Source organism: Astatotilapia calliptera, chromosome 3 (assembly GCF_964374335.1).
Source record: "Astatotilapia calliptera chromosome 3, fAstCal68.1, whole genome shotgun sequence".
Taxonomy (NCBI): Eukaryota; Metazoa; Chordata; class Actinopteri; order Cichliformes; family Cichlidae; genus Astatotilapia; species Astatotilapia calliptera.
The window spans coordinates 21,786,125-21,809,621 of NC_137424.1; the positions used below are offsets into that span (position 1 = coordinate 21,786,125).

The 23,497-nt window shown below is 57.3% G+C and overlaps 7 non-coding genes and 2 pseudogenes across 7 annotated transcripts; all 9 read right to left on the minus strand.

Annotated features, from left to right (window-relative positions):
* Positions 1-266: 266 nt before the first annotated feature.
* On the minus strand, positions 267-385 carry LOC145427011 (5S ribosomal RNA). The gene has a single exon (XR_013907735.1). It is a non-coding gene; the product is annotated as a 5S ribosomal RNA (ribosomal RNA).
* A 1,096-nt stretch (positions 386-1,481) lies between these two features.
* On the minus strand, positions 1,482-1,600 carry LOC145426852 (5S ribosomal RNA). The gene has a single exon (XR_013907572.1). It is a non-coding gene; the product is annotated as a 5S ribosomal RNA (ribosomal RNA).
* Positions 1,601-4,455: 2,855 nt separating this feature from the next.
* LOC145426756 (5S ribosomal RNA) lies at positions 4,456-4,574 on the minus strand. The gene has a single exon (XR_013907472.1). It is a non-coding gene; the product is annotated as a 5S ribosomal RNA (ribosomal RNA).
* A 4,194-nt stretch (positions 4,575-8,768) lies between these two features.
* Positions 8,769-8,887, minus strand: LOC145427235 (5S ribosomal RNA). The gene has a single exon (XR_013907967.1). It is a non-coding gene; the product is annotated as a 5S ribosomal RNA (ribosomal RNA).
* A 6,463-nt stretch (positions 8,888-15,350) lies between these two features.
* On the minus strand, positions 15,351-15,459 carry LOC145427488 (5S ribosomal RNA; annotated as a pseudogene).
* A 664-nt stretch (positions 15,460-16,123) lies between these two features.
* Positions 16,124-16,242, minus strand: LOC145426711 (5S ribosomal RNA). Its single transcript, XR_013907424.1, has one exon. It is a non-coding gene; the product is annotated as a 5S ribosomal RNA (ribosomal RNA).
* Positions 16,243-18,162: 1,920 nt separating this feature from the next.
* On the minus strand, positions 18,163-18,281 carry LOC145426580 (5S ribosomal RNA). The gene has a single exon (XR_013907290.1). It is a non-coding gene; the product is annotated as a 5S ribosomal RNA (ribosomal RNA).
* A 2,041-nt stretch (positions 18,282-20,322) lies between these two features.
* Positions 20,323-20,441, minus strand: LOC145426713 (5S ribosomal RNA). The gene has a single exon (XR_013907426.1). It is a non-coding gene; the product is annotated as a 5S ribosomal RNA (ribosomal RNA).
* A 2,867-nt stretch (positions 20,442-23,308) lies between these two features.
* On the minus strand, positions 23,309-23,427 carry LOC145427422 (5S ribosomal RNA; annotated as a pseudogene).
* Between the last annotated feature and the right edge of the window lie 70 nt (positions 23,428-23,497).

Genomic DNA, 23,497 nt, shown 5'->3' on the forward strand with positions numbered 1-23,497 from the left:
TGTAAGTGGCCTCAGCCAGCAGCCACAGGCCCTGGTGTGGTGTAAGTGGCCTGAGCAAGAGCCACAGGCCCTGATGTGGTGTAAGTGGCCCCAGCCGGTCACTCAGGCCCTGGTGTGGTGTAGGTGGCATCAGCTAGCAGCACAAGACATTGGAAAACAGCCAAAAGCAATGTCGTTAATGTGCCCTCATTAATGGGCAGCTGCTTTTGGTCTTTTAATACACCCCTTCTCTGGATCAAAAGCGGTTCAATGACATGAAAATGAAAGGCTTACAGCACCAGGTATTCCCAGGTAGTCTCCCATCCAAGTACTAACCAAGCCCAGCCCTGCTTAGCTTCCGAGATCAGACGAGGTCGGGCGTGCTCAGGGTGGTATGGCCGTAAGCTGCTGGCCCCAGCACAATGTCTCAATTTATGGATTCAACTGATTAGGTGGCAAGTACCTGAAGTTACGAAGACAATCCTTTAACCATACCTGCATGTTTGCATAATACCCTAACCCAAAGGCTCAGTTTGGCATTTATCTAACAGCACAGGCCCTGGATTGTTGAAGATGGCCTCAGGAACCAGCACAGGGCCTGGTGTGTTGTACATGGCCACAGCTAGCAGCACAGGGCCTGGTTTGGTGAAGATGGCCTCGGCCAGAAGCGCAGGGCCTGGTGTGATGTGAGTGGCCTGAGCAAGAGCCACAGGCCCTGGTGTGGTGTAAGTGGCCTCAGCCAGAAGCCACAGGCACTGGTGTGGTGTAAGTGGCCTCAGCCAGCAGCCACAGGCCCTGGTGTGGTGTAAGTGGCCTCAGCCAGCAGCCACAGGCCCTGGTGTGGTGTAAGTGGCCTCAGCCAGCAGCCACAGGCCCTGGTGTGGTGTAAGTGGCCTCAGCCAGAGCCACAGGCCCTGGTGTGGTGTAAGTGGCCGCAGCCAGTGCCACAGGCCCTGGTGTGGTGTAAGTGGCCTCAATAGCAACTAATGCCCTGGTGTGGTGTAGGTGGCCTCAGCCAGCAGCCACAGGCCCTGGTGTGGTGTAAGTGGCCTCAATAGCAACTAATGCCCTGGTGTGGTGTAAGTGGCCTCAGCCAGCAGCCACAGGCCCTGGTGTGGTGTAAGTGGCCTGAGCAAGAGCCACAGACCCTGGTGTGGTGTAATTGGCCTCAATAGCAACTAAGGCCCTGGTGTGGTGTAGGTGGCCTCAGCCAGCAGCCACAGGCCCTGGTGTGGTGTAAGTGGCCTCAGCCAGCAGCCACAGGCCCTGGTGTGGTGTAAGTGGCCTCAGCCAGCAGCCACAGGCCCTGATGTGGTGTAAGTGGCCCCAGCCGGTCACTCAGGCCCTGGTGTGGTGTAGGTGGCATCAGCTAGCAGCACAAGACATTGGAAAACAGCCAAAAGCAATGTCGTTAATGTGCCCTCATTAATGGACCTCTGCTTTTGGTCTTTTAATACACCCCTTCTCTGGATCAAAAGCGGTTCAATGACATGAAAATGAAAGGCTTACAGCACCAGGTATTCCCAGGCAGTCTCCCATCCAAGTACTAACCAAGCCCAGCCCTGCTTAGCTTCCGAGATCAGACGAGGTCGGGCGTGCTCAGGGTGGTACGGCCGTAAGCTGCTGGCCCCAGCACAATGTCTCAATTTATGGATTCAACTGATTAGGTGGCAAGTACCTGAAGTTACGAAGACAATCCTTTAACCATACCTGCATGTTTGCATAATACCCTAACCCAAAGGCTCAGTTTAGCATTTATCTAACAGCACAGACCCTGGATTGTTGAAGATGGCCTCAGGAACCAGCACAGGGCCTGGTGTGTTGTACATGGCCACAGCTAGCAGCACAGGGCCTGGTTTGGTGAAGATGGCCTCGGCCAGAAGCGCAGGGCCTGGTGTGATGTGAGTGGCCTGAGCAAGAGCCACAGGCCTTGGTGTGGTGTAAGTGGCCTCAGCCAGAAGCCACAGGCACTGGTGTGGTGTAAGTGCCCTCAGCCAGCAGCCAAAGGCCCTGGTGTGGTGTAAGTGGCCTCAGCCAGCAGCCACAGGCCCTGGTGTGGTGTAAGTGGCCTCAGCCAGCAGCCACAGGCCCTGGTGTGGTGTAAGTGGCCTCAGCCAGTGCCACAGGCCCTGGTGTGGTGTAAGTGGCCTGAGCAAGAGTCACAGGCCCTGGTGTGGTGTAAGTGGCCTGAGCAAGAGTCACAGGCCCTGGTGTGGTGTAATTGGCCTCAATAGCAACTAAGGCCCTGGTGTGGTGTAAGTGGCCTCAGCCAGAAGCCACAGGCACTGGTGTGGTGTAAGTGGCCTCAGCCAGCAGCCACAGGCCCTGGTGTGGTGTAAGTGGCCTCAGCCAGCAGCCACAGGCCCTGGTGTGGTGTAAGTGGCCTCAGCCAGAGCCACAGGCCCTGGTGTGGTGTAAGTGGCCTCAGCCAGTGCCACAGGCCCTGGTGTGGTGTAAGTGGCCTCAGCCAGTGCCACAGGCCCTGGTGTGGTGTAAGTGGCCTGAGCAAGAGCCACAGACCCTGGTGTGGTGTAATTGGCCTCAATAGCAACTAATGCCCTGGTGTGGTGTAGGTGGCCTCAGCCAGCAGCCACAGGCCCTGGTGTGGTGTAAGTGGCCTCAATAGCAACTAATGCCCTGGTGTGGTGTAAGTGGCCTCAGCCAGCAGCCACAGGCCCTGGTGTGGTGTAAGTGGCCTGAGCAAGAGCCACAGACCCTGGTGTGGTGTAATTGGCCTCAATAGCAACTAAGGCCCTGGTGTGGTGTAAGTGGCCTCAGCCAGTGCCACAGGCCCTGGTGTGGAGTAAGTGGCCTCAATAGCAACTAAGGCCCTGGTGTGGTGTATGTGGCCTCAGCCAGCAGCCACAGGCCCTGGTGTGGTGTAAGTGGCCTCAGAAGCAAATAAGGCCCTGGTGTGGTGTATGTGGCCTCAGCCAGCAGCCACAGGCCCTGGTGTGGTGTAATTGGCCTCAATAGCAACTAAGGCCCTGGTGTGGTGTAAGTGGCCTCAGCCAGTGCCACAGGCCCTGGTGTGGAGTAAGTGGCCTCAATAGCAACTAAGGCCCTGGTGTGGTGTATGTGGCCTCAGCCAGCAGCCACAGGCCCTGGTGTGGTGTAAGTGGCCTCAGCCAGCAGCCACAGGCCCTGGTGTGGTGTAAGTGGCCTCAGCCAGCAGCCACAGGCCCTGGTGTGGTGTAAGTGGCCTCAGCCAGTGCCACAGGCCCTGGTGTGGTGTAAGTGGCCTGAGCAAGAGTCACAGACCCTGGTGTGGTGTAATTGGCCTCAATAGCAACTAAGGCCCTGGTGTGGTGTAAGTGGCCTCAGCCAGAAGCCACAGGCACTGGTGTGGTGTAAGTGGCCTCAGCCAGCAGCCACAGGCCCTGGTGTGGTGTAAGTGGCCTCAGCCAGCAGCCACAGGCCCTGGTGTGGTATAAGTGGCCTCAGCCAGAGCCACAGGCCCTGGTGTGGTGTAAGTGGCCTCAGCCAGTGCCACAGGCCCTGGTGTGGTGTAAGTGGCCTGAGCAAGAGCCACAGACCCTGGTGTGGTGTAATTGGCCTCAATAGCAACTAATGCCCTGGTGTGGTGTAAGTGGCCTCAGCCAGCAGCCACAGGCCCTGGTGTGGTGTAAGTGGCCTCAGCCAGTGCCACAGGCCCTGGTGTGGAGTAAGTGGCCTCAATAGCAACTAAGGCCCTGGTGTGGTGTATGTGGCCTCAGCCAGCAGCCACAGGCCCTGGTGTGGTGTAAGTGGCCTCAGAAGCAAATAAGGCCGTGGTGTGGTGTATGTGGCCTCAGCCAGCAGCCACAGGCCCTGGTGTGGTGTAAGTGGCCTCAATAGCAACTAAGGCCGTGGTGTGGTGTAAGTGGCCTCAGCCAGCAGCCACAGGCCCTGGTGTGGTGTAAGTGGCCTCAGCCAGCAGCCACAGGCCCTGGTGTGGTGTAAGTGGCCTGAGCAAGAGCCACAGGCCCTGGTGTGGTGTAATTGGCCTCAATAGCAACTAAGGCCCTGGTGTGGTGTATGTGGCCTCAGCCAGCAGCCACAGGCCCTGGTGTGGTGTAAGTGGCCTCAGAAGCAAATAAGGCCGTGTTGTGGTGTATGTGGCCTCAGCCAGCAGCCACAGGCCCTGGTGTGGTGTAAGTGGCCTCAATAGCAACTAAGGCCCTGGTGTGGTGTAGGTGGCCTCAGCCAGCAGCCACAGGCCCTGGTGTGGTGTAAGTGGCCTCAGCCAGCAGCCACAGGCCCTGGTGTGGTGTAAGTGGCCTCAGCCAGAGCCACAGGCCCTGATGTGGTGTAAGTGGCCCCAGCCGGTCACTCAGGCCCTGGTGTGGTGTAGGTGGCATCAGCTAGCAGCACAAGACATTGGAAAACAGCCAAAAGCAATGTCGTTAATGTGCCCTCATTAATGGGCAGCTGCTTTTGGTCTTTTAATACACCCCTTCTCTGGATCAAAAGCGGTTCAATGACATGAAAAAGAAAGGCTTACAGCACCAGGTATTCCCAGACAGTCTCCCATCCAAGTACTAACCAAGCCCAGCCCTGCTTAGCTTCCGAGATCAGACGAGGTCGGGCGTGTTCAGGGTGGTATGGCCGTAAGCTGCTGGCCCCAGCACAATGTCTCAATTTATGGATTCAACTGATTAGGTGGCAAGTACCTGAAGTTACGAAGACAATCCTATAACCATACATGCATGTTTGCATAATACCATAACCCAAAGGCTCAGTTTGGCATTTATCTAACAGCACAGGCCCTGGATTGTTGAAGATGGCCTCTGGAACCAGCACAGGGCCTGGTGTGTTGTACATGGCCACAGCAAGCAGCACAGGGCCAGGTTTGGTGAAGATGGCCTCGGCCAGAAGCACAGGGTCTGGTGTGATATGAGTGGCCTGAGCAAGAGCCACAGGCCCTGGTGTGGTGTAGGTGGCCTCAGCCAGCAGCCACAGGCCCTTGTGTGGTGTAAGTTGCCTCAGCCAGCAGCCACAGGCCCTGGTGTGGTGTAAGTGCCCTCAGCCAGCAGCCACAGGCCCTGGTGTGGTGTAAGTCACCTCAGCCAGCAGCCACAGGCCCTGGTGTGGTGTAAGTGGCCTCAGCCAGCAGCCACAGGCCCTGGTGTGGTGTAAGTGGACTCAGCCAGTGCCACAGGCCCTGGTGTGGTGTAAGTGGCCTGAGCAAGAGTCACAGACCCTGGTGTGGTGTAATTGGCCTCAATAGCAACTAATGCCCTGGTGTGGTGTAAGTGACCTCAGCCAGCAGCCACAGGCCCTGGTGTGGTGTAAGTGGCCTGAGCCAGCAGCCACAGGCCCTGGTGTGGTGTAAGTGGCCTGAGCAAGAGTCACAGACCCTGGTGTGGTGTAAGTGGCCTCAGCCAGCAGCCACAGGCCCTGGTGTGGTGTAAGTGGCCTGAGCAAGAGTCACAGACCCTGGTGTGGTGTAATTGGCCTCAATAGCAACTAATGCCCTGGTGTGGTGTAAGTGACCTCAGCCAGCAGCCACAGGCACTGGTGTGGTGTAAGTGCCCTCAGCCAGCAGCCACAGGCCCTGGTGTGGTGTAAGTGGCCTCAGCCAGCAGCCACAGGCCCTGGTGTGGTGTAAGTGGCCTCAGCCAGCAGCCACAGGCCCTGGTGTGGTGTAAGTGGCCTGAGCAAGAGCCACAGGCCCTGGTGTGGTGTAAGTGGCCTCAGCCAGAAGCCACAGGCACTGGTGTGGTGTAAGTGCCCTCAGCCAGCAGCCACAGGCCCTGGTGTGGTGTAAGTGACCTCAGCCAGCAGCCACAGGCCCTGGTGTGGTGTAAGTGGCCTCAGCCAGCAGCCACAGGCCCTGGTGTGGTGTAAGTGGCCTCAGCCAGTGCCACAGGCCCTGGTGTGGTGTAAGTGGCCTGAGCAAGAGTCACAGACCCTGGTGTGGTGTAATTGGCCTCAATAGCAACTAATGCCCTGGTGTGGTGTGGGTGGCCTCAGCCAGCAGCCACAGGCCCTGGTGTGGTGTAAGTGGCCTCAGCCAGCAGCCACAGGCCCTGGTGTGGTGTAAGTGGCCTGAGCAAGAGCCACAGACCCTGGTGTGGTGTAATTGGCCTCAATAGCAACTAATGCCCTGGTGTGGTGTAAGTGGCCTCAGCCAGCAGCCACAGGCCCTGGTGTGGTGTAAGTGGCCTCAGCCAGCAGCCACAGGCCCTGATGTGGTGTAAGTGGCCCCAGCCGGTCACTCAGGCCCTGGTGTGGTGTAAGTGGCCTCAGCCAGCAGCCACAGGCCCTGATGTGGTGTAAGTGGCCCCAGCCGGTCACTCAGGCCCTGGTGTGGTGTAAGTGGCCTCAGCCAGAGCCACAGGTCCTGGTGTGGTGTAAGTGGCATCAGCCAGTGCCACAGGCCCTGGTGTGGTGTAAGTGGCCTGAGCAAGAGCCACAGACCCTGGTGTGGTGTAATTGGCCTCAATAGCAACTAATGCCCTGGTGTGGTGTAGGTGGCCTCAGCCAGCAGCCACAGGCCCTGGTGTGGTGTAAGTGGCCTCAATAGCAACTAATGCCCTGGTGTGGTGTAAGTGGCCTCATCCAGCAGCCACAGGCCCTGGTGTGGTGTAAGGGGCCTCAGCCAGTGCCACAGGCCCTGGTGTGGAGTAAGTGGCCTCAATAGCAACTAAGGCCCTGGTGTGGTGTATGTGGCCTCAGCCAGCAGCCACAGGCCCTGGTGTGGTGTAAGTGGCCTCAGCCAGCAGCCACAGGCCCTGGTGTGGTGTAAGTGGCCTCAGCCAGCAGCCACAGGCCCTGGTGTGGTGTAAGTGGCCTCAGCCAGTGCCACAGGCCCTGGTGTGGTGTAAGTGGCCTGAGCAAGAGTCACAGACCCTGGTGTGGTGTAATTGGCCTCAATAGCAACTAAGGCCCTGGTGTGGTGTAAGTGGCCTCAGCCAGAAGCCACAGGCACTGGTGTGGTGTAAGTGGCCTCAGCCAGCAGCCACAGGCCCTGGTGTGGTGTAAGTGGCCTCAGCCAGCAGCCACAGGCCCTGGTGTGGTGTAAGTGGCCTCAGCCAGAGCCACAGGCCCTGGTGTGGTGTAAGTGGCCTCAGCCAGTGCCACAGGCCCTGGTGTGGTGTAAGTGGCCTGAGCAAGAGCCACAGACCCTGGTGTGGTGTAATTGGCCTCAATAGCAACTAATGCCCTGGTGTGGTGTAAGTGGCCTGAGCAAGAGCCACAGACCCTGGTGTGGTGTAATTGGCCTCAATAGCAACTAAGGCCCTGGTGTGGTGTAAGTGGCCTCAGCCAGTGCCACAGGCCCTGGTGTGGTGTAATTGGCCTCAATAGCAACTAAGGCCCTGGTGTGGTGTAAATGGCCTCAGCCAGCAGCCACAGGCCCTGGTGTGGTGTAAGTGGCCTCAATAGCAACTAATGCCCTGGTGTGGTGTAAGTGGCCTGAGCAAGAGCCACAGACCCTGGTGTGGTGTAATTGGCCTCAATAGCAACTAAGGCCCTGGTGTGGTGTAAGTGGCCTCAGCCAGTGCCACAGGCCCTGGTGTGGAGTAAGTGGCCTCAATAGCAACTAAGGCCCTGGTGTGGTGTATGTGGCCTCAGCCAGCAGCCACAGGCCCTGGTGTGGTGTAAGTGGCCTCAGAAGCAAATAAGGCCGTGGTGTGGTGTATGTGGCCTCAGCCAGCAGCCACAGGCCCTGGTGTGGTGTAAGTGGCCTCAATAGCAACTAAGGCCGTGGTGTGGTGTAAGTGGCCTCAGCCAGCAGCCACAGGCCCTGGTGTGGTGTAAGTGGCCTCAGCCAGCAGCCACAGGCCCTGGTGTGGTGTAAGTGGCCTGAGCAAGAGCCACAGGCCCTGGTGTGGTGTAATTGGCCTCAATAGCAACTAAGGCCCTGGTGTGGTGTATGTGGCCTCAGCCAGCAGCCACAGGCCCTGGTGTGGTGTAAGTGGCCTCAGAAGCAAATAAGGCCGTGTTGTGGTGTATGTGGCCTCAGCCAGCAGCCACAGGCCCTGGTGTGGTGTAAGTGGCCTCAATAGCAACTAAGGCCCTGGTGTGGTGTAGGTGGCCTCAGCCAGCAGCCACAGGCCCTGGTGTGGTGTAAGTGGCCTCAGCCAGCAGCCACAGGCCCTGGTGTGGTGTAAGTGGCCTCAGCCAGCAGCCACAGGCCCTGGTGTGGTGTAAGTGGCCTCAGCCAGCAGCCACAGGCCCTGGTGTGGTGTAAGTGGCCTCAGCCAGAGCCACAGGCCCTGGTGTGGTGTAAGTGGCCTCAGCCAGAGCCACAGGCCCTGGTGTGGTGTAATTGGCCTCAATAGCAACTAATGCCCTGGTGTGGTTTAGGTGGCCTCAGCCAGCAGCCACAGGCCCTGGTGTGGTGTAAGTGGCCTCAATAGCAACTAATGCCCTGGTGTGGTGTAAGTGGCCTCAGCCAGCAGCCACAGGCCCTGGTGTGGTGTAAGTGGCCTGAGCAAGAGCCACAGACCCTGGTGTGGTGTAATTGGCCTCAATAGCAACTAAGGCCCTGGTGTGGTGTAGGTGGCCTCAGCCAGCAGCCACAGGCCCTGGTGTGGTGTAAGTGGCCTCAGCCAGCAGCCACAGGCCCTGGTGTGGTGTAAGTGGCCTCAGCCAGCAGCCACAGGCCCTGATGTGGTGTAAGTGGCCCCAGCCGGTCACTCAGGCCCTGGTGTGGTGTAGGTGGCATCAGCTAGCAGCACAAGACATTGGAAAACAGCCAAAAGCAATGTCGTTAATGTGCCCTCATTAATGGACCTCTGCTTTTGGTCTTTTAATACACCCCTTCTCTGGATCAAAAGCGGTTCAATGACATGAAAATGAAAGGCTTACAGCACCAGGTATTCCCAGGCAGTCTCCCATCCAAGTACTAACCAAGCCCAGCCCTTCTTAGCTTCCGAGATCAGACGAGGTCGGGCGTGCTCAGGGTGGTACGGCCGTAAGCTGCTGGCCCCAGCACAATGTCTCAATTTATGGATTCAAGTGATTAGGTGGCAAGTACCTGAAGTTACGAAGACAATCCTTTAACACTAGGAAGGCCCAGAGCCCAGCCATTTGGCTTTTCTACCTTTAAAACCCGGAGAGCAGCCAAATGGCTGGTAGGCTTTTAGCTAAGCTTTAGCTTCAGGCAAGTGGAAGCTAAATTGGCTAGTCATTCATATGTAAATTGGGTTGTTACCTGGGAATTCTGGAGGGAGGGGAGTGGGGGTGTGTGGATGAGGGGGTGGGGGAGCTGCTAAAAGCGGTGAGCTTCCTTTTGTTTCATCTTGATGCATTCTCAATCATCCAGGGAAACAAATCTCCAAAAGTCACCAACTTGGAGTGTTTCAGTTTGCCATCTTAGGGAGAAATCAACACACATGGGTGTATGTCCTTTGTTGCTGAGATTTATTGATAAAAACAGTACAAAAAATCAACCATTTGTACACATTTTTACAAATAATTATAAAAAGTGAGTGAGTACATTTCAACATTTTCAGCAATCACTCACAATCCTGGCACTGCCATGGTATCTGTAGTCTGCATTTACCACATGTGTATCTGTTGCAGTGAACACATCGCACAGTGGCATGATTGTTCTTGCAATTGTGTTTGACCTGACACATGGCTCTTTTTCCAGGGCTCGGTGTGGAGGGTTGTGTCAAAGGCAACTGTTCTTTTCTTGCCTTCTTCGCAGCTACATGAGAGTGAGCTAACTCCCTTGCAAGCTCCACCAGGAAGTCCACCCGTCTTTCCTTCGTCCCGGAGCATGCTTGATACAGCACATGTGCATTCAGTGCTGCCATGTCAATCATGTTATAAAACACGGCAACTGGCCAGCGCCGTGTTCCTCTGCGGACAGTGTACTCCCGAACCATCTGGTCCATCACATCCACGCCACACTTTGTTTTGTTGTAAAGGGTGACAGTGTTTGGCTTCCTTTTGGTAGTGTTATCAGTCTGAACCACGCCGTGCATGCTGCTAAGAATATAGACTGTCTTCTTCCGTTTGGCCGCATACGCCGTCAGCGTGGCAGCAGAGGTTGAAGGAATGGAGAGTTTAAATGTTAGTTGTAAACAGCTATATCATATAATAACTGCAGCTGTAGCTGTGATCAGACATCCCCCTGCAGGCCCTGAAGCTGAGCTCTGAGGTCCTCACAAACCTGCTGGAGCCAGCTTCCATCCTGGGGAGCACGTTTTTGTGTTTCAGCGCGGGGCGAGGCACAAAACCCAGATGGTCCAGATGGACCAGATGGTTCGGGAGTACACTGTCCGCAGAGGAACACGGCGCTGGCCAGTTGCCGTGTTTTATAACATGATTGACATGGCAGCACTGAATGCACATGTGCTGTATCAAGCATGCTCCGGGACGAAGGAAAGACGGGTGGACTTCCTGGTGGAGCTTGCAAGGGAGTTAGCTCACTCTCATGTAGCTGCGAAGAAGGCAAGAAAAGAACAGTTGCCTTTGACACAACCCTCCACACCGAGCCCTGGAAAAAGAGCCATGTGTCAGGTCAAACACAATTGCAAGAACAATCATGCCACTGTGCGATGTGTTCACTGCAACAGATACACATGTGGTAAATGCAGACTACAGATACCATGGCAGTGCCAGGATTGTGAGTGATTGCTGAAAATGTTGAAATGTACTCACTCACTTTTTATAATTATTTGTAAAAATGTGTACAAATGGTTGATTTTTTGTACTGTTTTTATCAATAAATCTCAGCAACAAAGGACATACACCCATGTGTGTTGATTTCTCCCTAAGATGGCAAACTGAAACACTCCAAGTTGGTGACTTTTGGAGATTTGTTTCCCTGGATGATTAAGAATGCATCAAGATGAAACAAAAGGAAGCTCACCGCTTTTAGCAGCTCCCCCACCCCCTCATCCACACACCCCCACTCCCCTCCCTCCAGAATTCCCAGGTAACAACCCAATTTACATATGAATGACTAGCCAATTTAGCTTCCACTTGCCTGAAGCTAAAGCTTAGCTAAAAGCCTACCAGCCATTTGGCTGGTGGCGGGTTTTAAAGGTAGAAAGGTAGAAGCCTGGGACTGCCAGTGTTAACCATACCTGCATGTTTGCATAATACCCTAACCCAAAGGCTCAGTTTAGCATTTATCTAACAGCACAGACCCTGGATTGTTGAAGATGGCCTCAGGAACCAGCATAGGGCCTGGTGTGTTGTACATGGCCACAGCTAGCAGCACAGGGCCTGGTTTGGTGAAGATGGCCTCGGCCAGAAGCGCAGGGCCTGGTGTGATGTGAGTGGCCTGAGCAAGAGCCACAGGCCTTGGTGTGGTGTAAGTGGCCTCAGCCAGAAGCCACAGGCACTGGTGTGGTGTAAGTGCCCTCAGCCAGCAGCCAAAGGCCCTGGTGTGGTGTAAGTGGCCTCAGCCAGCAGCCACAGGCCCTGGTGTGGTGTAAGTGGCCTCAGCCAGCAGCCACAGGCCCTGGTGTGGTGTAAGTGGCCTCAGCCAGTGCCACAGGCCCTGGTGTGGTGTAAGTGGCCTGAGCAAGAGTCACAGACCCTGGTGTGGTGTAATTGGCCTCAATAGCAACTAAGGCCCTGGTGTGGTGTAAGTGGCCTCAGCCAGAAGCCACAGGCACTGGTGTGGTGTAAGTGGCCTCAGCCAGCAGCCACAGGCCCTGGTGTGGTGTAAGTGGCCTCAGCCAGCAGCCACAGGCCCTGGTGTGGTGTAAGTGGCCTCAGCCAGTGCCACAGGCCCTGGTGTGGAGTAAGTGGCCTCAATAGCAACTAAGGCCCTGGTGTGGTGTATGTGGCCTCAGCCAGCAGCCACAGGCCCTGGTGTGGTGTAAGTGGCCTCAGCCAGCAGCCACAGGCCCTGGTGTGGTGTAAGTGGCCTCAGCCAGCAGCCACAGGCCCTGGTGTGGTGTAAGTGGCCTCAGCCAGTGCCACAGGCCCTGGTGTGGTGTAAGTGGCCTGAGCAAGAGTCACAGACCCTGGTGTGGTGTAATTGGCCTCAATAGCAACTAAGGCCTTGGTGTGGTGTAAGTGGCCTCAGCCAGAAGCCACAGGCACTGGTGTGGTGTAAGTGGCCTCAGCCAGCAGCCACAGGCCCTGGTGTGGTGTAAGTGGCCTCAGCCAGCAGCCACAGGCCCTGGTGTGGTATAAGTGGCCTCAGCCAGAGCCACAGGCCCTGGTGTGGTGTAAGTGGCCTCAGCCAGTGCCACAGGCCCTGGTGTGGTGTAAGTGGCCTGAGCAAGAGCCACAGACCCTGGTGTGGTGTAATTGGCCTCAATAGCAACTAATGCCCTGGTGTGGTGTAAGTGGCCTCAGCCAGCAGCCACAGGCCCTGGTGTGGTGTAAGTGGCCTCAATAGCAACTAATGCCCTGGTGTGGTGTAAGTGGCCTCAGCCAGCAGCCACAGGCCCTGGTGTGGTGTAAGTGGCCTGAGCAAGAGCCACAGACCCTGGTGTGGTGTAATTGGCCTCAATAGCAACTAAGGCCCTGGTGTGGTGTAAGTGGCCTCAGCCAGTGCCACAGGCCCTGGTGTGGAGTAAGTGGCCTCAATAGCAACTAAGGCCCTGGTGTGGTGTATGTGGCCTCAGCCAGCAGCCACAGGCCCTGGTGTGGTGTAAGTGGCCTCAGAAGCAAATAAGGCCGTGGTGTGGTGTATGTGGCCTCAGCCAGCAGCCACAGGCCCTGGTGTGGTGTAAGTGGCCTCAATAGCAACTAAGGCCGTGTTGTGGTGTAAGTGGCCTCAGCCAGCAGCCACAGGCCCTGGTGTGGTGTAAGTGGCCTCAGCCAGCAGCCACAGGCCCTGGTGTGGTGTAAGTGGCCTGAGCAAGAGCCACAGGCCCTGGTGTGGTGTAATTGGCCTCAATAGCAACTAAGGCCCTGGTGTGGTGTATGTGGCCTCAGCCAGCAGCCACAGGCCCTGGTGTGGTGTAAGTGGCCTCAGAAGCAAATAAGGCCGTGTTGTGGTGTATGTGGCCTCAGCCAGCAGCCACAGGCCCTGGTGTGGTGTAAGTGGCCTCAATAGCAACTAAGGCCCTGGTGTGGTGTAGGTGGCCTCAGCCAGCAGCACAGGGCCAGGTTTGGTGAAGATGGCCTCGGCCAGAAGCACAGGGTCTGGTGTGATATGAGTGGCCTGAGCAAGAGCCACAGGCCCTGGTGTGGTGTAGGTGGCCTCAGCCAGCAGCCACAGGCCCTTGTGTGGTGTAAGTGGCCTCAGCCAGCAGCCACAGGCCCTGGTGTGGTGTAAGTGCCCTCAGCCAGCAGCCACAGGCCCTGGTGTGGTGTAAGTCACCTCAGCCAGCAGCCACAGGCCCTGGTGTGGTGTAAGTGGCCTCAGCCAGCAGCCACAGGCCCTGGTGTGGTGTAAGTGGACTCAGCCAGTGCCACAGGCCCTGGTGTGGTGTAAGTGGCCTGAGCAAGAGTCACAGACCCTGGTGTGGTGTAATTGGCCTCAATAGCAACTAATGCCCTGGTGTGGTGTAAGTGACCTCAGCCAGCAGCCACAGGCCCTGGTGTGGTGTAAGTGGCCTGAGCCAGCAGCCACAGGCCCTGGTGTGGTGTAAGTGGCCTCAGCCAGCAGCCACAGGCCCTGGTGTGGTGTAAGTGGCCTGAGCAAGAGTCACAGACCCTGGTGTGGTGTAATTGGCCTCAATAGCAACTAATGCCCTGGTGTGGTGTAAGTGACCTCAGCCAGCAGCCACAGGCACTGGTGTGGTGTAAGTGCCCTCAGCCAGCAGCCACAGGCCCTGGTGTGGTGTAAGTGGCCTCAGCCAGCAGCCACAGGCCCTGGTGTGGTGTAAGTGGCCTCAGCCAGCAGCCACAGGCCCTGGTGTGGTGTAAGTGGCCTGAGCAAGAGCCACAGGCACTGGTGTGGTGTAAGTGCCCTCAGCCAGCAGCCACAGGCCCTGGTGTGGTGTAAGTGACCTCAGCCAGCAGCCACAGGCCCTGGTGTGGTGTAAGTGGCCTCAGCCAGCAGCCACAGGCCCTGGTGTGGTGTAAGTGGCCTCAGCCAGTGCCACAGGCCCTGGTGTGGTGTAAGTGGCCTGAGCAAGAGTCACAGACCCTGGTGTGGTGTAATTGGCCTCAATAGCAACTAATGCCCTGGTGTGGTGTGGGTGGCCTCAGCCAGCAGCCACAGGCCCTGGTGTGGTGTAAGTGGCCTCAGCCAGCAGCCACAGGCCCTGGTGTGGTGTAAGTGGCCTGAGCAAGAGCCACAGACCCTGGTGTGGTGTAATTGGCCTCAATAGCAACTAATGCCCTGGTGTGGTGTAAGTGGCCTCAGCCAGCAGCCACAGGCCCTGGTGTGGTGTAAGTGGCCTCAGCCAGCAGCCACAGGCCCTGATGTGGTGTAAGTGGCCCCAGCCGGTCACTCAGGCCCTGGTGTGGTGTAAGTGGCCTCAGCCAGCAGCCACAGGCCCTGATGTGGTGTAATTGGCCCCAGCCGGTCACTCAGGCCCTGGTGTGGTGTAAGTGGCCTCAGCCAGAGCCACAGGTCCTGGTGTGGTGTAAGTGGCATCAGCCAGTGCCACAGGCCCTGGTGTGGTGTAAGTGGCCTGAGCAAGAGCCACAGACCCTGGTGTGGTGTAATTGGCCTCAATAGCAACTAATGCCCTGGTGTGGTGTAGGTGGCCTCAGCCAGCAGCCACAGGCCCTGGTGTGGTGTAAGTGGCCTCAATAGCAACTAATGCCCTGGTGTGGTGTAAGTGGCCTCATCCAGCAGCCACAGGCCCTGGTGTGGTGTAAGTGGCCTGAGCAAGAGCCACAGACCCTGGTGTGGTGTAATTGGCCTCAATAGCAACTAAGGCCCTGGTGTGGTGTAGGTGGCCTCAGCCAGCAGCCACAGGCCCTGGTGTGGTGTAAGTGGCCTCAGCCAGTGCCACAGGCCCTGGTGTGGAGTAAGTGGCCTCAATAGCAACTAAGGCCCTGGTGTGGTGTATGTGGCCTCAGCCAGCAGCCACAGGCCCTGGTGTGGTGTAAGTGGCCTCAGCCAGCAGCCACAGGCCCTGGTGTGGTGTAAGTGGCCTCAGCCAGTGCCACAGGCCCTGGTGTGGTGTAAGTGGCCTGAGCAAGAGTCACAGACCCTGGTGTGGTGTAATTGGCCTCAATAGCAACTAAGGCCCTGGTGTGGTGTAAGTGGCCTCAGCCAGAAGCCACAGGCACTGGTGTGGTGTAAGTGGCCTCAGCCAGCAGCCACAGGCACTGGTGTGGTGTAAGTGGCCCCAGCCAGCAGCCACAGGCCCTGATGTGGTGTAAGTGGCCCCAGCCGGTCACTCAGGCCCTGGTGTGGTGTAGGTGGCATCAGCTAGCAGCACAAGACATTGGAAAACAGCCAAAAGCAATGTCGTTAATGTGCCCTCATTAATGGGCAGCTGCTTTTGGTCTTTTAATACACCCCTTCTCTGGATCAAAAGCGGTTCAATGACATGAAAATGAAAGGCTTACAGCACCAGGTAGTCTCCCATCCAAGTACTAACCAAGCCCAGCCCTGCTTAGCTTCCGAGATCAGACGAGGTCGGGCGTGCTCAGGGTGGTACGGCCGTAAGCTGCTGGCCCCAGCACAATGTCTCAATTTATGGATTCAACTGATTAGGTGGCAAGTACCTGAAGTTACAAAGACAATCCTATAACCATACCTGCATGTTTGCATAATACCCTAACCCAAAGGCTCAGTTTAGCATTTATCCAACAGCACAGGCCCTGGATTGTTGAAGATGGCCTCAGGAACCAGAACAGGGCCTGGTGTGTTGTACATGGCCACAGCTAGCAGCACAGGGCCTGGTTTGGTGAAGATGGCCTCGGCCAGAAGCACAGGGCCTGGTGTGATATGAGTGGCCTGAGCAAGAGCCACAGGCCCTGGTGTGGTGTAAGTGGCCTCAGCCAGCAGCCACAGGCCCTGGTGTGGTGTAAGTGGCCTCAGCCAGCAGCCACAGGCCCTGGTGTGGTGTAAGTGGCCTCAGCCAGCAGCCACAGGCCCTGGTGTGGTGTAAGTGGCCTCAGCCAGAGCCACAGGCCCTGATGTGGTGTAAGTGGCCCCAGCCGGTCACTCAGGCCCTGGTGTGGTGTAGGTGGCATCAGCTAGCAGCACAAGACATTGGAAAAGAGCCAAAAGCAATGTCGTTAATGTGCCCTCATTAATGGGCAGCTGCTTTTGGTCTTTTAATACACCCCTTCTCTGGATCAAAAGCGGTTCAATGACATGAAAATGAAAGGCTTACAGCACCAGGTATTCCAAGGAAGTCTCCCATCCAAGTACTAACCAAGCCCAGCCCTGCTTAGCTTCCGAGATCAGACGAGGTCGGGCGTGCTCAGGGTGGTATGGCCGTAAGCTGCTGGCCCCAGCACAATGTCTCAATTTATGGATTCAACTGATTAGGTGGCAAGTACCTGAAGTTACGAAGACAATCCTATAACCATACCTGCATGTTTGCATAATACCCTAACCCAAAGGCTCAGTTTAGCATTTATCCAACAGCACAGGCCCTGGATTGTTGAAGATGGCCTCAGGAACCAGAACAGGGCCTGGTGTGTTGTACATGGCCACAGCTAGCAGCACAGGGCCTGGTTTGGTGAAGATGGCCTCGGCCAGAAGCACAGGGCCTGGTGTGATATGAATGGCCTGAGCAAGAGCCACAGGCCCTGGTGTGGTGTAAGTGGCCTGAGCAAGAGCCACAGGCCCTGGTGTGGAGTAAGTGGCCTGAGCAAGAGCCACAGGCCCTGGTGTGGTGTAAGTGGCCTGAGCAAGACCACAGGCCCTGGTGTGGTGTAATTGGCCTCAATAGCAACTAAGGCCCTGGTGTGGTGTATGTGGCCTCAGCCAGCAGCCACAGGCCCTGGTGTGGTGTAAGTGGCCTCAGAAGCAAATAAGGCCGTGGTGTGGTGTATGTGACCTCAGCCAGGAGCCACAGGCCCTGGTGTGGTGTAAGTGGCCTCAGCCAGTGCCACAGGCCCTGGTGTGGTGTAAGTGGCCTGAGCAAGAGCCACAGACCCTGGTGTGGTGTAAGGGGCCTCAATAGCAACTAATGCCCTGGTGTGGTGTAAGTGGCCTCAGCCAGCAGCCACAGGCACTGGTGTGGTGTAAGTGGCCTCAGCCAGCAGCCACAGGCCCTGGTGTGGTGTAAGTGGCCTCAGCCAGCAGCCACAGGCCCTGGTGTGGTGTAAGTGGCCTGAGCCAGCAGCCACAGGCCCTGGTGTGGTGTAAGTGGCCTCAGCCAGAAGCCACAGGCACTGGTGTGGTGTAAGTGCCCTCAGCCAGCAGCAACAGGCCCTGGTGTGGTGTAAGTGACCTCAGCCAGCAGCCACAGGCCCTGGTGTGGTGTAAGTGGCCTCAGCCAGCAGCCACAGGCCCTGGTGTGGTGTAAGTGGACTCAGCCAGTGCCACAGGCCCTGGTGTAGTGTAAGTGGCCTGAGCAAGAGTCACAGACCCTGGTGTGGTGTAATTGGCCTCAATAGCAACTAATGCCCTGGTGTGGTGTAGGTGGCCTCAGAAGCAAATAAGGCCCTGGTGTGGTGTAAGTGGCCTCAATAGCAACTAAGGCCCTGGTGTGGTGTAAGTGGCCTCAGCCAGCAGCACAGGGCCTGGTGTGTTGTACATGGCCACAGCAAGCAGCACTGGGCCAGGTTTGGTGAAGATGGCCTTGGCCAGAAGCACAGGGTCTGGTGTGATATGAGTGGCCTGAGCAAGAGCCACAGGCCCTGGTGTGGTGTAGGTGGCCTCAGCCAGCAGCCACAGGCCCTTGTGTGGTGTAAGTGGCCTCAGCCAGCAGCCACAGGCCCTGGTGTGGTGTAAGTGGCCTCAGCCAGCAGCCACAGGCCCTTGTGTGGTGTAAGTGGCCTCAGCCAGCAGCCACAGGCCCTGGTGTGGTTTAAGTGGCCTCAGCCAGCAGCCACAGGCCCTGGTGTGGTGTAAGTGGCCTCAGCCAGCAGCCACAGGCCCTGGTGTGGTGTAAGTGGCCTCAGCCAGCAGCCACAGGCCCTGGTGTGGTGTAAGTGGCCTCAGCCAGCAGCCACAGGCCCTGGTGTGGTGTAAGTGGCCTCAGCCAGAGCCACAGGCCCTGATGTGGTGTAAGTGGCCCCAGCCGGTCACTCAGAACCTGGTGTGGTGTAGGTGGCATCAGCTAGCAGCACAAGACATTGGAAAAGAGCCAAAAGCAATGTCGTTAATGTGCCCTCATTAATGGGCAGCTGCTTTTGGTCTTTTAATACACCCCTTCTCTGGATCAAAAGCGGTTCAATGACATGAAAATGAAAGGCTTACAGCACTAGGTATTCCAAGGAAGTCTCCCATCCAAGTACTAACCAAGCCCAGCCCTGCTTAGCTTCCGAGATCAGACGAGGTCGGGCGTGCTCAGGGTGGTATGGCCGTAAGCTGCTGGCCCCAGCACAATGTCTCAATTTATGGATTCAACTGATTAGGTGGCAAGTACCTGAAGTTACGAAGACAATCCTATAACCATACCTGCATGTTTGCATAATACCCTAACCCAAAGGCTCAGTTTAGCATTTATCCAACAGCACAGGCCCTGGATTGTTGAAGATGGCCTCAGGAACCAGAACAGGGCCTGGTGTGTTGTACATGGCCACAGCTAGCAGCACAGGGCCTGGTTTGGTGAAGATGGCCTCGGCCAGAAGCACAGGGCCTGGTGTGATATGAGTGGCCTGAGCAAGAGCCACAGGCCCTGGTGTGGTGTAAGTGGCCTGAGCAAGAGCCACAGGCCCTGGTGTGGAGTAAGTGGCCTGAGCAAGAGCCACAGGCCCTGGTGTGGTGTAATTGGCCTCAATAGCAACTAAGGCCCTGGTGTGGTGTATGTGGCCTCAGCCAGCAGCCACAGGCCCTGGTGTGGTGTAAGTGGCCTCAGAAGCAAATAAGGCCGTGGTGTGGTGTATGTGACCTCAGCCAGGAGCCACAGGCCCTGGTGTGGTGTAAGTGGCCTCAGCCAGCAGCCACAGGCCCTGGTGTGGTGTAAGTGGCCTCAGCCAGCAGCCACAGGCCCTGGTGTGGTGTAAGTGGCCTCAGCCAGCAGCCACAGGCCCTGGTGTGGTGTAAGTGGCCTCAGCCAGAGCCACAGGCCCTGGTGTAGTGTAAGTGGCCTCAGCCAGTGCCACAGGCCCTGGTGTGGTGTAAGTGGCCTGAGCAAGAGCCACAGACCCTGGTGTGGTGTAAGGGGCCTCAATAGCAACTAATGCCCTGGTGTGGTGTAAGTGGCCTCAGCCAGCAGCCACAGGCACTGGTGTGGTGTAAGTGGCCTCAGCCAGCAGCCACAGGCCCTGGTGTGGTGTAAGTGGCCTCAGCCAGCAGCCACAGGCCCTGGTGTGGTGTAAGTGGCCTGAGCCAGCAGCCACAGGCCCTGGTGTGGTGTAAGTGGCCTCAGCCAGAAGCCACAGGCACTGGTGTGGTGTAAGTGCCCTCAGCCAGCAGCCACAGGCCCTGGTGTGGTGTAAGTGACCTCAGCCAGCAGCCACAGGCCCTGGTGTGGTGTAAGTGGCCTCAGCCAGCAGCCACAGGCCCTGGTGTGGTGTAAGTGGACTCAGCCAGTGCCACAGGCCCTGGTGTGGTGTAAGTGGCCTGAGCAAGAGTCACAGACCCTGGTGTGGTGTAATTGGCCTCAATAGCAACTAATGCCCTGGTGTGGTGTAGGTGGCCTCAGAAGCAAATAAGGCCCTGGTGTGGTGTAAGTGGCCTCAATAGCAACTAAGGCCCTGGTGTGGTGTAAGTGGCCTCAGCCAGCAGCACAGGGCCTGGTGTGTTGTACATGGCCACAGCAAGCAGCACTGGGTCAGGTTTGGTGAAGATGGCCTTGGCCAGAAGCACAGGGTCTGGTGTGATATGAGTGGCCTGAGCAAGAGCCACAGGCCCTGGTGTGGTGTAGGTGGCCTCAGCCAGCAGCCACAGGCCCTTGTGTGGTGTAAGTGGCCTCAGCCAGCAGCCACAGGCCCTGGTGTGGTGTAAGTGGCCTCAGCCAGCAGCCACAGGCCCTTGTGTGGTGTAAGTGGCCTCAGCCAGCAGCCACAGGCCCTGGTGTGGTTTAAGTGGCCTCAGCCAGCAGCCACAGGCCCTGGTGTGGTGTAAGTGGCCTCAGCCAGCAGCCACAGGCCCTGGTGTGGTGTAAGTGGCCTCAGCCAGCAGCCACAGGCCCTGGTGTGGTGTACGTGGCCTCAGCCAGCAGCCACAGGCCCTGGTGTGGTGTAAGTGGCCTCAGCCAGAGCCACAGGCCCTGATGTGGTGTAAGTGGCCCCAGCCGGTCACTCAGAACCTGGTGTGGTGTAGGTGGCATCAGCTAGCAGCACAAGACATTGGAAAAGAGCCAAAAGCAATGTCGTTAATGTGCCCTCATTAATGGGCAGCTGCTTTTGGTCTTTTAATACACCCCTTCTCTGGATCAAAAGCGGTTCAATGACATGAAAATGAAAGGCTTACAGCACCAGGTATTCCAAGGAAGTCTCCCATCCAAGTACTAACCAAGCCCAGCCCTGCTTAGCTTCCGAGATCAGACGAGGTCGGGCGTGCTCAGGGTGGTATGGCCGTAAGCTGCTGGCCCCAGCACAATGTCTCAATTTATGGATTCAAGTGATTAGGTGGCAAGTACCTGAAGTTACGAAGACAATCCTATAACCATACCTGCATGTTTGCATAATACCCTAACCCAAAGGCTCAGTTTAGCATTTATCCAACAGCACAGGCCCTGGATTGTTGAAGATGGCCTCAGGAACCAGAACAGGGCCTGGTGTGTTGTACATGGCCACAGCTAGCAGCACAGGGCCTGGTTTGGTGAAGATGGCCTCGGCCAGAAGCACAGGGCCTGGTGTGATATGAGTGGCCTGAGCAAGAGCCACAGGCCCTGGTGTGGTGTAAGTGGCCTGAGCAAGAGCCACAGGCCCTGGTGTGGAGTAAGTGGCCTGAGCAAGAGCCACAGGCCCTGGTGTGGTGTAAGTGGCCTGAGCAAGACCACAGGCCCTGGTGTGGTGTAATTGGCCTCAATAGCAACTAAGGCCCTGGTGTGGTGTATGTGGCCTCAGCCAGCAGCCACAGGCCCTGGTGTGGTGTAAGTGGCCTCAGAAGCAAATAAGGCCGTGGTGTGGTGTATGTGACCTCAGCCAGGAGCCACAGGCCCTGGTGTGGTGTAAGTGGCCTCAGCCAGCAGCCACAGGCCCTGGTGTGGTGTAAGTGGCCTCAGCCAGCAGCCACAGGCCCTGGTGTGGTGTAAGTGGCCTAAGCCAGAGCCACAGGCCCTGGTGTGGTGTAAGTGGCCTCAGCCAGTGCCACAGGCCCTGGTGTGGTGTAAGTGGCCTGAGCAAGAGCCACAGACCCTGGTGTGGTGTAATTGGCCTCAATAGCAACTAATGCCCTGGTGTGGTGTAGGTGGCCTCAGCCAGAAGCCACAGGCCCTGGTGTGGTGTAAGTGGCCTCAGCCAGTGCCACAGGGCCTGGTGTGGTGTAAGTGGCCTCAGCCAGCAGCCACAGGCCCTGGTGTGGTGTAAGGGGCCTCAATAGCAACTAATGCCCTGGTGTGGTGTAAGTGGCCTCAGCCAGCAGCCACAGGCACTGGTGTGGTGTAAGTGGCCTCAGCCAGCAGCCACAGGCCCTGGTGTGGTGTAAGTGGCCTCAGCCAGCAGCCACAGGCCCTGGTGTGGTGTAAGTGGCCTCAGCCAGCAGCCACAGGCCCTGGTGTGGTGTAAGTGGCCTCAGCCAGAAGCCACAGGCACTGGTGTGGTGTAAGTGCCCTCAGCCAGCAGCCACAGGCCCTGGTGTGGTGTAAGTGACCTCAGCCAGCAGCCACAGGCCCTGGTGTGGTGTAAGTGGCCTCAGCCAGCAGCCACAGGCCCTGGTGTGGTGTAAGTGGACTCAGCCAGTGCCACAGGCCCTGGTGTGGTGTAAGTGGCCTGAGCAAGAGTCACAGACCCTGGTGTGGTGTAATTGGCCTCAATAGCAACTAATGCCCTGGTGTGGTGTAGGTGGCCTCAGCCAGCAGCCACAGGCCCTGGTGTGGTGTAAGTGGCCTCAGCCAGCAGCCACAGGCCCTGGTGTGGTGTAAGTGGCCTCAGCCAGCAGCCACAGGCCCTGGTGTGGTGTAAGTGGCCTCAGCCAGAGCCACAGGCCCTGGTGTAGTGTAAGTGGCCTCAGCCAGTGCCACAGGCCCTGGTGTGGTGTAAGTGGCCTGAGCAAGAGCCACAGACCCTGGTGTGGTGTAAGGGGCCTCAATAGCAACTAATGCCCTGGTGTGGTGTAAGTGGCCTCAGCCAGCAGCCACAGGCACTGGTGTGGTGTAAGTGGCCTCAGCCAGCAGCCACAGGCCCTGGTGTGGTGTAAGTGGCCTCAGCCAGCAGCCACAGGCCCTGGTGTGGTGTAAGTGGCCTGAGCCAGCAGCCACAGGCCCTGGTGTGGTGTAAGTGGCCTCAGCCAGAAGCCACAGGCACTGGTGTGGTGTAAGTGCCCTCAGCCAGCAGCCACAGGCCCTGGTGTGGTGTAAGTGACCTCAGCCAGCAGCCACAGGCCCTGGTGTGGTGTAAGTGGACTCAGCCAGTGCCACAGGCCCTGGTGTGGTGTAAGTGGCCTGAGCAAGAGTCACAGACCCTGGTGTGGTGTAATTGGCCTCAATAGCAACTAATGCCCTGGTGTGGTGTAGGTGGCCTCAGAAGCAAATAAGGCCCTGGTGTGGTGTAAGTGGCCTCAATAGCAACTAAGGCCCTGGTGTGGTGTAAGTGGCCTCAGCCAGCAGCACAGGGCCTGGTGTGTTGTACATGGCCACAGCAAGCAGCACTGGGCCAGGTTTGGTGAAGATGGCCTTGGCCAGAAGCACAGGGTCTGGTGTGATATGAGTGGCCTGAGCAAGAGCCACAGGCCCTGGTGTGGTGTAGGTGGCCTCAGCCAGCAGCCACAGGCCCTTGTGTGGTGTAAGTGGCCTCAGCCAGCAGCCACAGGCCCTAGTGTGGTGTAAGTGGCCTCAGCCAGCAGCCACAGGCCCTTGTGTGGTGTAAGTAGCCTCAGCCAGCAGCCACAGGCCCTGGTGTGGTTTAAGTGGCCTCAGCCAGCAGCCACAGGCCCTGGTGTGGTGTAAGTGGCCTCAGCCAGCAGCCACAGGCCCTGGTGTGGTGTAAGTGGCCTCAGCCAGCAGCCACAGGCCCTGGTGTGGTGTAAGTGGCCTCAGCCAGCAGCCACAGGCCCTGGTGTGGTGTAAGTGGCCTCAGCCAGAGCCACAGGCCCTGATGTGGTGTAAGTGGCCCCAGCCGGTCACTCAGAACCTGGTGTGGTGTAGGTGGCATCAGCTAGCAGCACAAGACATTGGAAAAGAGCCAAAAGCAATGTCGTTAATGTGCCCTCATTAATGGGCAGCTGCTTTTGGTCTTTTAATACACCCCTTCTCTGGATCAAAAGCGGTTCAATGACATGAAAATGAAAGGCTTACAGCACCAGGTATTCCAAGGAAGTCTCCCATCCAAGTACTAACCAAACCCAGCCCTGCTTAGCTTCCGAGATCAGACGAGGTCGGGCGTGCTCAGGGTGGTATGGCTATGGCCGTAAGCTGCTGGCCCCAGCACAATGTCTCAATTTATGGATTCAAGTGATTAGGTGGCAAGTACCTGAAGT